General features: G+C 47.4%; 1 pseudogene; it reads left to right on the top strand.

Moving 5' to 3' along the window:
- The first annotated feature begins 798 nt into the window (after positions 1-798).
- LOC125506896 lies at positions 799-14,141 on the top strand (annotated as a pseudogene).
- The last annotated feature ends 1,078 nt before the right edge of the window (positions 14,142-15,219 follow it).

The raw sequence follows: 15,219 nt of genomic DNA, 5'->3' as shown, positions 1-15,219 counted from the left end.
CAACTTTGGCCGCCCCCTTTAATGGACCAACTTTCCGAGGTCTTCCTGCAGCACCGCGTAGGAGGTAAGTCAACATTCATGGTCATCTCCTTCACATTATATCCAGTACAGCACTGTCACATCCACATGGGCATGTCTGTTCAGAATTTTTACTACTGTCTGTTCTCTTGGTGATGGATTCACTTAGCTCGGTTGCAAGCTATCAGTGGAGACTGACGATGGCATTCCCAACCAGTCGCACGGCACAGTTCTGCATTCTCCTAATGGTAAGTTTTTTGTGAGGTTCGCCACTTTCGTGCTTTAATTCTGCATGTTCATTTGTTTCCACTCTATGTTTGGCACGAATCCCTTTTCCAAAAAAAATGTTTGGCACGAATTAGATTTTCCTCTCTTTGTGTAGAGCAAACCTTTGGAAACCCACAAAATCCACAAGGGAAATGTGCAACGTGGTTTTGTTAGGAATGGCCATAGAATGCCACTTGGACTGACTTGCTGAGGTCTTCCCGCGGCACGGCATACGAGCTCATGGTCATCTTCTTCACATTGTATTGAACACACCGCTGCCACATCCACATGGGCATGTACAGACGGTCATGATTATCTGCTTTCACATGCCATCAAAACACACCGCATCCACATCCACATGCACACGAATCATGTTCCAGTCATCCTTGGGTCACCACTGATATATATTGCACTAGGAAGGCAGCCATGAAAGTGGTACCTTGAAGAGAAGGCACTGCTGCCTGACCTGATTTTCCCTATAGTCCAGGATGTAGTGTAGACTGTAGATTGATCATGGGCATCTTGCCGATGATGTTCGCTCTGCTGGTAATCTGGTCACAAGGAATGCCAATAGCTCCGGAGTCCAGAGCTGTAACAAGCCAGCCGAGCCCTGAGGGGAACTGGGCGCAACCATCCCGTGCCAGTACCACACTTTATGGTTGCCCGTCGAGCTGCGGCAATCTGAGCTTTGCCTATCCCTTCGGCATCGGATCCAGGTGCTCCCGTGGTCCTGACTTCAACCTCACTTGCAACGACACCACTCAGCCGTCCAGGCTTTTCTTGCGCGACGGCATCACCGAGGTGATCAAATTCGGCAATCCTCTTTTTAGTTCAAACTTGATCCATGCCTCGTTCTCGCATACCATCCCCATGAAATCTGGTGTTAGTGTCTACAACTTGCCTTTCGAATTGCCTGGGAAGTCATTCTCTCTTGGGTCCATTGCTCTTAACATTACCGGCTGTGACCTGGAGGTATACTCTATCGGAAACAATGCCACCATGTTAATATGCAGCACCGTGTGCTTGGACCCAAGAATCCCAGAGATGGTGGCTATGCAGAACTGTAAAAATACCTCCGGATGCTGTCGTGTTGATGTGGACAGTGACCGCAGTTTTCAGTTCAGATTTGTCTATAACCAAAGCAAAAGCAACATTGATGCACGCCCCAACCAGACCTCTCAACTGTGGGAGAGAATCAGCATAACAAATGATTGACCGAGTGGCTTTCTGCTATCGTGGCAGATAGTTGACCAATCCAACTGTGCTGCTGGGAAGAAAAACATGGCAAAGTATGCCTGTATCAGCGAGCATGCCATGTGCATTGACAGTACAACAGGAAGCCATGGCTACAGCTGCATGTGCAGGACTGACTATACAGGTAACCCCTACATTCCAGGTGGTTGCTCCAAGCCCAACGACAGAGGTAACTCCTCTTTTCCTAATCTAGCGACCAAACGTACAACTATTAAGTATTTTGGCCATTGATACATGCTAACTTTTGGCTCATCAAATTAGGGTATAATCCAATTCAGTGCTGGGCACGTTGCACCCGTTTCTGTGGTAAGACTAGTGTGCAATTCCCATTCGGCATAGAAGAGGGTTGCTTTGCAAGTGAACAGTTCCAGCTCAACTGCGCAAATCTGACGTCATCACCTGCTCTCATGCTGGGGAATGCCCAGGTCTTCGATATATATATTGAAGAAGGGACCATTAACATCACCAATCCCAACCAACAAGGGAGATCTGTCATATCTGAAATTTTTCTCTTTCCTATTCCTTCTGGGCCATTCTCCTCTGTGCAATGGTTTGCTTCTAATCTCAGTTGTGCAGAAGCCCAACAGAGTAAGTTTGAATATGCTTGCTTGAGTATCAACAGCAAGTGTGTGGAAGTAACTGTTAAGGACAATGATTCTGTTGATAGAGGGCCTGTTTGGTTGGGAACTAAAATGGCCACGCCTAAGTTGAGGTGCTAGCCACACCCGTGGCACGCCACAGAAAGTGTGGCGGGCTAAACGAACGCCACACATTTGGCGAGAATCTTTGCTGCAGAAGCTCTTTCGCACTATGGCGAGCCAAACCTGCATGCAGAACCAAACACCAGCCTAGAAAAGTGTGGCCCGCCACAGCTTTGGCGTGGCGATATATGGCTGAGAACCAAGCGGCTCCAGAGTCTATGCTGGTTACCGCTGCAAATGCTCAGATGGGTTCCAAGGAAATCCGTACATCCAAAGTGGTTGTGAAGGTAATCCCTCCATCCTTTCCCTCTTCACGGTCACGGTCCTAACTCCACCATTGTTACTAGCTAGGAGTATTTCCAAACTCTTTAAAATAAAGTTGTACAGATGTATTAGAAGCAGTGTTTTATTGGAATACTCAAATTGCAGAAATCACCACATTGAAGCCTAGATTTGTAGAAAACACCGGTATACGAATTTGGTTCAAAAACCACTGATTCTCGGCCTAATCTTTTGCAAAAAACACTGATTGGTGGCTTAGGCCATTGTAACCTTCATTGTGACATGTGGGTCCTGCATTTGATGATGTGGCGTAACGTTTCGCGGTATACTGCATTAGATGAGGGGATTTCAAGGTTTACAAAACAGTCCCTGTAATTTTAGAGGGACACCCTTCTATCAAAAAACAAAAAGCAATCAACCCCCGAGCAGAGCAGCAACATGGCAATGGGTGATGGGTCCCGTCGCCGGAACAGGAGCAGAGGGCACAGCCGCAGTTCAATGAGCAGAGGGCACGGCCGTGGCTCGCAGACGCCGAGCAAGGGTGCCAGAGGCTGGGCCCGAGGCGCGGCGGCAACCCGACTTGGCGGCGGGGCGGACGCGAAGCCCCTGCCAAAATTAGCGGCCAGGAGGGCGCGGGCCTCCTGCAGCTCCGGCAGGTCCCCGCATCGGGTGGCTACGTAGACGAGCCCCCCGCCACCTCCCGCCGCTCTCGGATGACCTACTCGGCGCGGAGTAGCGCGCAGTCCGGGTAGCCCAGACGGAGCAGCTGCTCCACATCCCCGGCCCGGCGTCGAGGTCACACCTCCTCTTCTATCTAGCGAACTTTGCCATGTCCAGCGTGCAGCAGAGGTCCGGGGTCCGTCTCCCTCAGCTGCCAGAGTTTCGGCGTCCGTCGTCCTCAGCTTATGGTCGAGCCACCAGAGGAAGCCGCCAGCCATCTAGCCGCAAAGTTTGCCGGATCCAGGGCTACTACTGGCAAAGGTCACCAGATCCATGACGCCGGGGACCACGGTCGATCCATGGCCGCGTTGTTAGAATCCGCCATGACCAGCCCGTGCGCGCGACAGCGAGGTCCACAACTACGGTGGATGGGCAGAAATCACATATTTGACCCGAGGTCCAAATCAAATCACAACCTGATCTTGTTCCGAAAAAATTTCACTCTGCTGACCCTTTCATGTGGCGCCTGACAGCTGGGCGTCACACACTACTATGCAGCACCTCTTTCTTGAGCGTCACACCTTGTGCCAGCGTGGCAGCCCTGGTCCAGTTGCGGCCCCACAGACAGTACTGCAGCGCCTCAGGCTTAGGCGCCACACTTGTAATGTGCAGCGCCTAGCTCTTGGGCGCTGCACAGTCTGTGTTCCACTTAGGCTGGCCCCACCCTCTCTCCCATCCCACCCCCACCCCACACACCCCACCCCACACAAACCCTTAGCCTTGCGCCCCTCCTCTCTTCCCCTCTCCCCCCCCCTCTCAAATCCTTCTCAAATCTTGCAAATCCGAAGTATTTGACCGTGGATTTCGAAGCCAACCCCTCCCTTAAGGTAATCTCTTTCGATCCCCTCGTTTTCATCCATAGGAATTGTCACATTTGCTCAAATCTTGCTACTTTGGGGAAACCCTAGTTTTGGCTTGGATTTGCAAATTTGTATTGAATCATGTTATGTTTCTTTGCTAATTTGGGTTGGTTAGGATTTCATAGTATGCTAGGGTTAGAGTTATGTGTGTTTGATGTTGGTGTTAGGGTTATGCTATGGTTAGGGTTGTGGTTATTGTTAAGTGGGGGTTAGGGTTATTAATTCATATATATGTTATGGCATATGTATTTTGTGCAAATATTTTTTGTTAAGTACTTACTTGATATATGTGTGTTTTTTATTATTGTAGGGATGGGGAGAACATGTGTTTATGTTCATCATGTGGATAAAGAGGCCTTTTTGAAAGGCAATGTTGAGCCGGACCCGGATGAGCTTGACATGGTGTTTGAGAGTAGTCCAAGCTATGCGGAGCTCTTGGACCAAGTGAGGAAGGATTTGAATTGGATGGACCCAAGTGACGTTGTTGAGTTCGTGGGAAGGCATAATGTTGGTTTTGGAATGCACATCCGTTGAAAGACAATGCGTGTGAACTCCGAGCAACGTTGGGTTGCATACAAGGAGACGGTTGCCGAATCTCTAGACAAGGCTCTTGAGTTATTTGCCTCCAAGAAGCTTGAGTCTACTTTGAATTTGGACTTGAACCGGAACCCCTCCCCGTTGGTTGCTAGCACTCCACCACCCATGAACCAAGATCAAATGAGTGAACCTCATTTCACGCAACAAGATTGGCCAACATTGAGCCCGACTCCAAACAACCAAAATGAAGGTTTTGAAGAGGAGAATGATGAGTACGAGGAGGATGACAACGAAGTTGATCTCCATGACAACAATGTGGGTGATCTCGACCAATATCATGTGCAAGAGACAATGGACCAATCCATCCCTTTTTCCCGTGCATATGCATCGGACTCGGATGACGATGGTCCCGATGAAGAAGTTGATGAGGAGGGGTTCACACCGAAGGAGGCCCAAGCATTCAAGAAGGTATTCGGGCGGGATCACAAGACACCATTGTTCAAGGATCTTAGTCTCGCGGATGAAGCCGTTGTGGATGGTGGCAAATGCATATCTCTTGGAGCTAGGCCAAGTTCTCACCGTGATTTGGAAGACGGCAAGAACGGGATATATCCCGGTTGTGAGTTTCAATCCTTCTTGGAATTGAAGATGTGGCTCGACAACTACTCGGTTACGCATTATCGTCCACATAAAGTGGCCAACTCGGACGTCAATGTGCGTTACACGGTCAAATGTGAAGTGCCAAGTTGTCCATGGATTGTGCGTGCAAGGCCATGGAAAGGAGGTCCCACTTGGCGCATAGTGAGTTGTCTACCAAATCACATGTGCCGGCACAAGAATGCGGATGGCAAGTTTGTGTACCAACAACACAGACAACTCACGTCCGAGTTCATCGCTTATAGACTTTCCAACCAAATATCCACACTTCCAACAATGAGCATCAAGAGTGTCATTGACCTTGTGAAAGCCATCTTTCATTACAAGGTGAAGTACGGCAAGGCATGGAAGGCAAAGCAAGCCGCATTCAAGATGTTGTATGGCAATTGGGAGAAAGCATACAACCGACTCCCTAGGTTGTTGTTAGCTATGGCCAGCACAAACCCAGGCATGGTTCACGTGGTTGAGCCTCATGGGCACCAAACATTGATTCACAACGGGAGGACCGTCCGAGTATTTGGCCGTGCATTTTGGGCCTTTGAGCAATGCATGAGGGCTTTTGAGCATTGTCGGCCCGTCATCGCCATTGATGGCACGTTCTTGACCGGACAATACAAGGGCACTTTATTGGTTGCAATAGCAAGTGATGCCAATAACCGGGTGTTGCCTTTGGCTTTCGCTTTGGTTGAGGTGGAGAACAATGATAACCGGGAGTGGTTCTTGCGTCAATTGAGAACAAGGGTATTACCGGCTGAAAGGGAAATTTGTGTCATATCGGATCGCCATCCAGGAATTCTCAATGCGGTGGTGGCTGACATTCCCGGACATAGAAAGTTGCACCATCGATGGTGCATGAGGCACTTTTGTGCAAACTTCTATAGGGCATGTGGTATCAAGGAGTTGGCCGATGATCTTCAAGATTGTTGTCTCGCTTTCACCAACAAGCGGTTTGCCACATTGTTCAATGCATTGCTCAGACACAAGAAACTTGACCCCGGTGGTCATGAATTTCTCACTAAGAACATTGTCGAAAGGAATATGTGGGCACGTGCTTTCGATGAAGATGGCCGGAGGTACGGTCAAATGACAAGCAATATGGCAGAATGCTTCAATAAGGTGCTCAAGGGTGTACGTGCATTACCCGTGACGGCAATAGTTCAATACACATTTGACAAGATGAATGGATACTTTTTGAAGTATTCAATGGAGACGGATAAGCAGATTGCTGGTGAGAACAAGGATAAGCACAAGTACTATTTCCCACCAAAGGTTGAAGAATGGTTGGACTTTCAATCACGAAAGGCAGACTCCGAAGAAGCTGTACTATATGACGACAACGAGTGGAAGTATGAGGTGAAAGAGCCTGGAGGAACCACAAACGATGGCCACCAACACGGAGGCCGCGCTTTCAAGGTCTCCCTAACACAGTGTGATTGCAGCTGCATGAGGCCATCGTTGCTTCATCTCCCATGCTCGCACTTGTTAAATGCAGCCCATGTTAGGAATGTGGACGTCAATCACCCTCTTACCGTGAGGGAGTCCGAGTTCTCAATCATGACGGTAAAGAATACATGGGCTCCCCGGTTTCAGCCATACTTGGACCAATCACAATGGCCGGAGTATCATGGAGTTCAACTATGGCCGGACCCGGAATTGAAGGTCGTTAGACGGGGAAGACGTAAGACAAAGCATCTTAGAGGTGACATGGACGGATGGGGCCGTGGTGGCGGTGGAGAATACGGCACCGGCCAATTCCAAGAGCCTCGTGAGCAATCCCATTGTGGGGACTGCAGTCATGGGGGACACAACACAAGAACTTGTCCCAAATCAAGAAAAAGATCAAAGAAAAATGATGCAAGCACAAGCCAAGCAAATGATAGCCAACCAAGTCAACCAAGGAGTAGCCAACCAAGTCAAACAAGCCAACGAGGCACTAGGCAACAAAGAGGTCGTGGTGGTGGTAGAGGCCGTGGTGATGGCCTAGGCCGTGGGGATGGTCTTGGCCGTGGTGAAGGCCTAGGCCGTGGTGATGGTCTAGGCCGTGGTGGTGGTGGTAGAGGCCGTGGTGAAGGCCTAGGCCGTGGTGATGGTCTTGGCCGTGGTGAAGGCCTAGGCCGTGGTGATGGTCTTGGCCGTGGTGGTGGCAGAGGCCGTGGTGGTGGTCTAGGCCGTGGTGGCGGTAGAGGCCACGGTGGCGGTAGAGGCCGTGGTGGTGGTCTAGGCCGTGGTGGTGGTAGAGGCAGTGGTGGTGATCTTGGCCTTGGCGGCGGCCGTGGTGGAGGAATGTTCACTTGGCTCAATGGACCATTGCCGTATGTGACTTACTATGATCTTGTTCTTTCGGCTCAATGCTTGTGTTGTCATTTTGCATTGTGTAGAAGAGAGGAAGAAGAAGGGACAAGGACCATGACCTTTTCTATGAACCAAAATGTGTGCTACTATGTGATATGAGACGTAAATGACTATGTCTTTTTGGCTAAATGTTTGTGTATGACTATCTGATTGGACAACTCTATTGCTATGTGTGTATGAGTATGTGATTTGGACTACTACATGTGATTTGGATATGATATGTGCATCTATGTGAATCACAAAACATAAAAAATCACTTTGTATATGAAAACAGCAGATAGTGCAGCGCCTAAGGCCGAGGCGCTGCACATTACAGTGCAGCGCCCTCCCTGTAGGGCGTTGCCAGACTCAACTTAGCAATTTTCGGGCAAAAACATCTGGAAGCTTCTGTTGCTCTCCTGGTTCTATGCAGGCGCGCACGGGCTTCCCTTAGGCGCTGCACTGCTGGACATGTCCAGAGCAACAGAAGCATTCCAGGAGCTTTTGCACCCGAATGCTAAGTCATGTCTGCAGCGCCTAAGGGAGGGGCGCTGCATGTAATGTGCAGCGCCTGACGACTGGGCGCTGCACTGTGAGGTGCAGCGCCTAGGGCTTTGGCGCTGCATAGTACCAGTGCAGCGCCTGACTGTCAGGCGCTGCAGTGTTGTTACTGCCAAACTGCAGAAACAGATTCCATTTTGGAAAATATAAATATCTGAACAATTCAACTGAACAAAGACAACATCATTTAGGACAAATACTGAACAAAGACAACTAATAAATGTGAACATCACATCATTTAGGAACACAAATACCACAATAGTAAGAGTTCACCAACATATAACATAACCCAACAAGTTCATCAACCTAACGAAACGGCTACAAGAGAGCACTTCCATAGTAACAAACACTAATGCCTTCCGCGCGTTGCCTGGTGCCACGCCTACAGGCAATCTTCTCTTCCTGGATGGACGAGCCTCCTCTTCCTGCACTTCTCCTCCGCCTCCTCCTCCGCCTCATGATCCAAGCTAGCCATCCGTGAGGTCCCTACGACACCTTTGGGTTGCCTCTGTGTCAAAGTCGTTGGCGTGTACCGGCGTCTGGGCTGCCTAGGCTTGAACACATATGGATCGAAGTTTGAGCGTCCGCCAAAGTCATGTCATCATCAAGCTCATCGCCCTATCACACAATCAAAACAATATGGTGAGACCGACGTCGTAATCAAGTGAGAATTCACATATAAAGGATTAGTCATACCTCTTGGGTGACCGCACCTCATCATCCTGATAAGCATATGAGAACTCACATCGTCCCTCTGGAGAGATGAGGGTCTGATGGTGTACCCGACCTAGAGCAGATGGTTCGTCAATTTCGGGATCACAGCAACCGAGAAGATCGATAACCGCCCTTAACTTCCTGGCCTGACGCTGTAAAATGAACAAGTGTGGAAGGTATGAAACTCCCCAACATAGACTACCTCTCATAGTGAATGCGATTGTACCTTGAGGAATGCTCGTAGTGGACCATCATCATTGCCTTTTCCAACCGGTGTTCCTCCAGAATAGACTGGCTCTCATCAGCTGCTTTCTTGATCTCGGTGCAGTGTGGAAGATATGAAACTCCCCAACATAGACTACCTCTCATAGTGAATGCGATTTGTACCTTGAGGAATGCTCGTAGTGGACCATCATCATTGCCTTTTCCAACCGGTGTTTCCTCCAGAATAGACTGGCTCTCATCAGCTGCTTTCTTGATCTCGGTGCGCTGCGGATGAGAAAGAATGAACACGTTAGCCATTCAAACATGTGTAATACGGCCAACGGGAAAGTAAAGAAGAAACACTTTACCACATAGTTAATCACCGGAACAGCAGGGACTCCGTGCCCTACCCTGACATCTCTGTTGTACTTCCCCTTTGATAGATCCTCAAAGTTTACGGGTTCTTCAAGAATATCCTCACTATATGCCGGCGGGCATATCTCAACTCGAGTATTTTCAAGAAGCCATCGTATGTAGTTATCAAAAGCAAGTGGACTATGCTCACTAAGCTTGGCGCGTGCACTGCTACGAGCTTCCTCCACACAAAGCTGGAAGCGGGTAACATACGAAGCATGATGCTTGTCCCAATCCTTTATCTTCCGCTGCCTTCTCCTGTCCAACCTGCATGGTACAAAACCAAACATTAGCAAAATCAAGGAGTGACGATGCTTAGTCAATACGGTTCATGCTATCTTACCTATGAAGTGCTTTGTCCGTATCCACCCATTCTGGCGGGTGAGGCTGGAACAGACCAAACTGACGACACACGCGATGTGGCAAATGAAACTCAACAGCCCAGTTGCATATCAGTGGGCACCGCATACGCCAGAGATCCCTATCCCGCAAGCACATCGGGTTGATGGTAAACTCCGGGGTGTACCCAAGTCTGTCATTGGCGCCATATGCCTGCCATTCCACCTATGAAATAGGGCAACAATGCAAAATTGGTGAATTTTTTTCAGGCAAACATGAGAAATGACTGAAGTAATGACCTCGTTACCTGCTCAGGCGTAATCGTGTCCAACTCGGCAACGTACTTCTGGTACATGAGATTGACATCGTTCGTCATCTCGGAAACCACATCCCACTTGTAAGCCCAAGTGGGGCGCCGTAATTCGTCATCTTCATCTTCATACCAAGGATTAAACCTGACGCTCTTCGGGCGTCCAACAGGCAGACACTCCCAGCTCCATACAGAAAGTAGAAGCATATTACCACCAATGCCTGCACTATCTGTGATCCTGCAACACGCATCGTCCAGCTGCATATGAAAGAAAAACAATGTTAACTTGACAGCAAGCTTGCATTGCTAATGAAGAAATGAGTTGATCACAAAACAGACCAACTACCTGTCGGTACAAGTAGGCAAGAGTCGCTGAACCCCAGCTCCATTTGCTATCGAGGACGGTCAACGCCTTCAACCACATCCATGGAGCGTTCTTGCCAGTGGAGTCAGGAAACAAAGTCCTCGACACAACATACCGCATGTAGACACGAGCATGTGTCTGGATCACGTCATCAGTGGCATCCGGAGGGCACGTCGCAAAGTGAGTTTGAATCCACGTGAAAGCAGCTCCGGCTGCTTTCCTTTCCTTCTTCTTCTTCTCTTCTCCCTCCTCTACATCAGCCTCAGCCTCGGTAGGAGCCATACCGATAAGAGCAATCATCTGCTCGCGCCACCCATCAGAATCGGTGCTCATACAGAGAGGCATCCCGTCGATAGCAAGACCGGTGATCAACGAGACATCCTCGAGCGTCACAGTCATCTCCCCAGTCCGAAGATGGAAACTATGCGTCTCAGGCCTCCACCGATCAGCAAGAGCGGACACCAGTGGAGCGTTCAGATTCGGCGTGGACCGGCTGACCAACTGAATCCACGGGAGTAGTCCTGCCTGCTTGATGTACAGTGTGTACCGCTCATCATAAGGCATGGCAGGACCAGAGACCCCGTGATACCGAATCTTCAAAGGTTCAAGCTTCTGCAAAAAACAAGTAATGACAAATCTTAGGGCATGTAAATTTCAACTTAAGGCAAAATATTTAGATTACTCGTTATTACCATCTCCTTCTCACGCATCATGTAGGCCCGGTGTTTCGTGTCGTAGACATCGTCGAGAAGCCAAACCATCCTTACAAATTTCAAACAATAAACATATATGAGTTCATCTCAAATATCGGTAAACACTCAACATTTCATATGTGTTCATCTAAACATCTCATATGTATTCATCTACAAGAATCTCAACATCTCCTTCTCACACAATGAATAAATGATTGTAAATTCTCATATATATCTAGTATGTCATATGTGTTCAAGTAAATCAACATCTCATATTTCAAATAAACTCAACATTTAATATATATCTAAAAAAATTCAACATCTCACATATAGCTACAACACTCAACATCTCATAATTATCTACAAAACTAGGCATCTCATATATATCTAAAAAAATTACAATCTAGGTTTCACTAACAAGAATCATATAGTGTGGGGGGGGGGGTCAAAGGTTCCACCTAATCTTGGGCAAACAAAGATCCAAACCAAGCAAATCAAAGGTTCCACCTAATCTTGGGCAAATCCCTAAAATTGCAACGCATTTACGGAGGAAAAGAAAGGGAACGGAGGAGTTTACCTAGTAGGAGGGACTGGAGATCGAATCCGGGCCTCAAAACTTCAGATCTGAGAGGGGTGTGGGGGGGATCCGAAGGGAGCGCCACTGCCACCGCTCTCTGTAAACAGAGCAACTGCTCAGAGGGGGAAGAACTGCTGGGAGGGGCTGGCCCGATGCGGCTTAAGTCAATGTGCAACGCCTATGGCTTGGGCGCTGCACATTACACAGTGTGGCGCCTATCCCTTGGGCGCTGCACTGCTGTCTGTGGGGCCGCAACCCAACCAGGGCTGCCACGCTGGCAGGAGGTGCGACGCCTAAGGCAGAGGCGCTGCATAGTGGTGTGTGGCGCCTAACTGTCGGGCGCCACACGAAAGGGTCAGCAGAGTGAAATTTTTTCGAGAGCAGGTCATTTTGTGATTTGATTTCGCCCTCAGGTCAAATATATGATTTCTACCCCGTGGATGGGTAGGAAGGAGGTATTTTTTTGAAAAATGACCAGTCTAATGTCTCTGTTACGCCACGTCATCAAATGCGGGCCCACGTGTCATAATGACGGTTAAAATGGCCTAAGCCATCAATTAGTATTTTTTTTGCAAAAGATTAGGCTGAGAATCAGTGGTTTTTGTCCCAAATTCGTAAACTGGTGTTTTCTGCAAACCTAGGCAGTAATGTTATTGTTAGACAATGATTTTTTTTGTTGCTATTTCTAGTTTGTTTTATTATTTGTGTATGTTTCATTTAATTGGCTGGTGTACGGCTTCATGTCATTTAATTGGCTGGTGGTTTTCTGCAATTCACACGAATATATTGCATGTTATTGGTAGACAGTGATTTTTTGGTGCTATTTCTAGTTTGTTTTATTATTCGTGTATGTTTCATTTAATTGGCTGGTGTACGGCTTCATGTTAACTGAATGATGATGTAACTTCCATATATTATTGTTAATTTCAAATATCAATGAATGCGACATTCAACCCAACATTTGTGAAGAGTTCTGCATTAACACATTAGGAAGCTTCCACTGTGGCAGGACAAAACAACGGCCTCTATTCTATGGTAAGACTATATTATTGTTACATTTTTTTAATGATAGACAAGGTAGAAGAGAAACTTAAAACAGCTTAATGCCTGCAGGTATAATTATTGGGTTATGCTGTGGTTGTGGCATTATACTTCTGAGCTTTAGTGCAGCACTTGTCATTCATAGTTGGAAAAGAAATGTTCAAAAGGAACTACGGAAGATTTATTTCCGGAAGAACCAAGGTCTTCTCCTAGAAACATTGATATCATCTGATGAAACCGCAAATGAGGATACTAAAATTTTCTTGCTAGAAGAGCTGGAGAAGGCAACAAACAACTTTGATCCTACACGTTTCATCGGCCGTGGGGGCCATGGCATGGTTTACAAAGGCATATTATCTGATCAGCATGTCGTTGCAATAAAAAAGTCTAAGACCATTGTGCAGTGTGAGATCAGTCAATTCATCAATGAAGTCGCAGTCCTCTCTCAGATAAATCACAGAAATATCGTGAAGCTCTTTGGATGTTGTCTCGAAACCGAGGTTCCACTGTTGGTGTATGACTATGTATCCAGTGGCTCACTGTCTCAGGTTATTCATGCCGATTCAAGCATTGGCCTTTCTTTGTCTTGGGGTGATTACTTAAGGATTGCCGTAGAAACAGCAGGGGCTCTATCTTATCTCCACTCTTCAGCTTCAATATCAATCTTCCATCGTGACGTGAAGTCCTCAAATATACTCTTGGATGTGAACTACACAGCTAAAGTTTCTGATTTTGGCGCTTCCAGATTGGTTCCAATCGATCAAACACACATTGTCACGAATGTGCAAGGTACATTTGGGTACTTAGATCCAGAGTATTTCCATACCAGACAGCTGAATGGGAAGAGCGATGTGTACAGTTTTGGTGTGGTACTAGTGGAGTTGCTCCTTAGAATGAAGCCTGTCTTTACAAGTGAATCAGGCACAATCATGGGCTTGTCAAGCTATTTTCTCCAGGAATTCAATGAGGGAAGAATAACAAGTATTGTTAATTCCTAGGTCCTTGAGGAAGCAACCGAGGAAGAGATCAACAGTGTCGCCTCTCTTGCAGAGCGGTGCTTGAGGCTACACGGTGAAGAAAGACCAACCATGAAACAGGTGGAGACGGAACTGCAGACTCTACGGACAAAACGGATGAACTCATCTCAGCCTGATCCGAGAAATGGAGAACAGATGCAAGCAAGGCCGTTGACTCGAAGGAGTAGATCTTCTCGGCAATCGTCCGTATGGCCAGGAGGTAGCCAACGACGCTATAGCTTGGAAGCAGAGTTCTTGTCATCTGCTAGCCTACCACGCTAGATGAGGCTATTGAGCTTATTAATAATGGATAATTTATTTCCCTCTTTTGTGAACTGTTCCTAGAACCTGTATTACAGGCTAGTTAGGTTGGTACTGTAATAAGTCATGATTTCAGGCATCATGATTTTATCAGTTTCTCGGTTGGAATTATGCTTGCTGATATATGTACGACTAAATTTTGTTACCCTGAGATGATTAGAAGAGATGTAGTGGATTATATTAGCAATGATTTTGGCACTCATGCTGTCTTGTCGTTGCCGCCATTAGCACATTGCTGTGTTTTCTCGGCGTTTCTTTTAGTACAAATATATGGTTCAAGTTTTTTCTCTCGGCGCAAATATGACAGGCATTCAGATACATGTTCGGGAAACAGAAGGAGAATGCACTATATATATCCAACTCTAAAATTCGTTGGGGTCCATCACACCGCTGCTGTCCTTATCCAAGCTGTACCTCCAGTGTCAAACAGCAAAGGCATCGAAAGAATTGAGTGCGTGTTTTGTATGCTGAAATCGAGGATGTCAAAACAATCTCAGGCATTGGGTTCTCTCCCATGAACCACAAGCCAAATGATACGATGTGACTTGTTCATTGCTATAATGACAGGAAATTCATGCCAAGCTTAGATGGAGAACTGCACAACTGAAAGCCCTTGCCGTGCAAATTGGTGGTAACATTTGAGCAGATAAGCCAAAGCTACCGCATAAAAAAATGTCAGTCTGCACAGAAACTCACCGGCAGGTGGGCATCCGTTTGAATGTCGATTGTGGATGCAGCCATCCCCATCAACCCTGGCAGCCGTCTGGCAATCTTCAGTCCCGCATAGGGGAAGATAAGCTAACTGACCGCTACTAACAGTTGTGCGTTAGGCAGAAACGTCTTACCTCGACCTGAGGCGACGTGCTACATGTTTATAGGCAGGGACACACATCCCTGAAGCGCATACATCGTTGAGATCTTTACAGGAGGTTTACATCTTGCAGAAGAAGAGATAGAATCGGTTACAGGAGATAGGAAGAGATTACATGCAACTTAAACTAACCATCTATCCTATATCCTGCGCCTTGTGAACCTGGTA

This window comes from Triticum urartu, chromosome 5 (assembly GCF_003073215.2).
Source record: "Triticum urartu cultivar G1812 chromosome 5, Tu2.1, whole genome shotgun sequence".
NCBI lineage: Eukaryota > Viridiplantae > Streptophyta > Magnoliopsida > Poales > Poaceae > Triticum > Triticum urartu.
The sequence above is the reverse complement of the archived record's forward strand: the minus strand, read 5'-3'. Positions and strand labels throughout refer to the sequence as shown.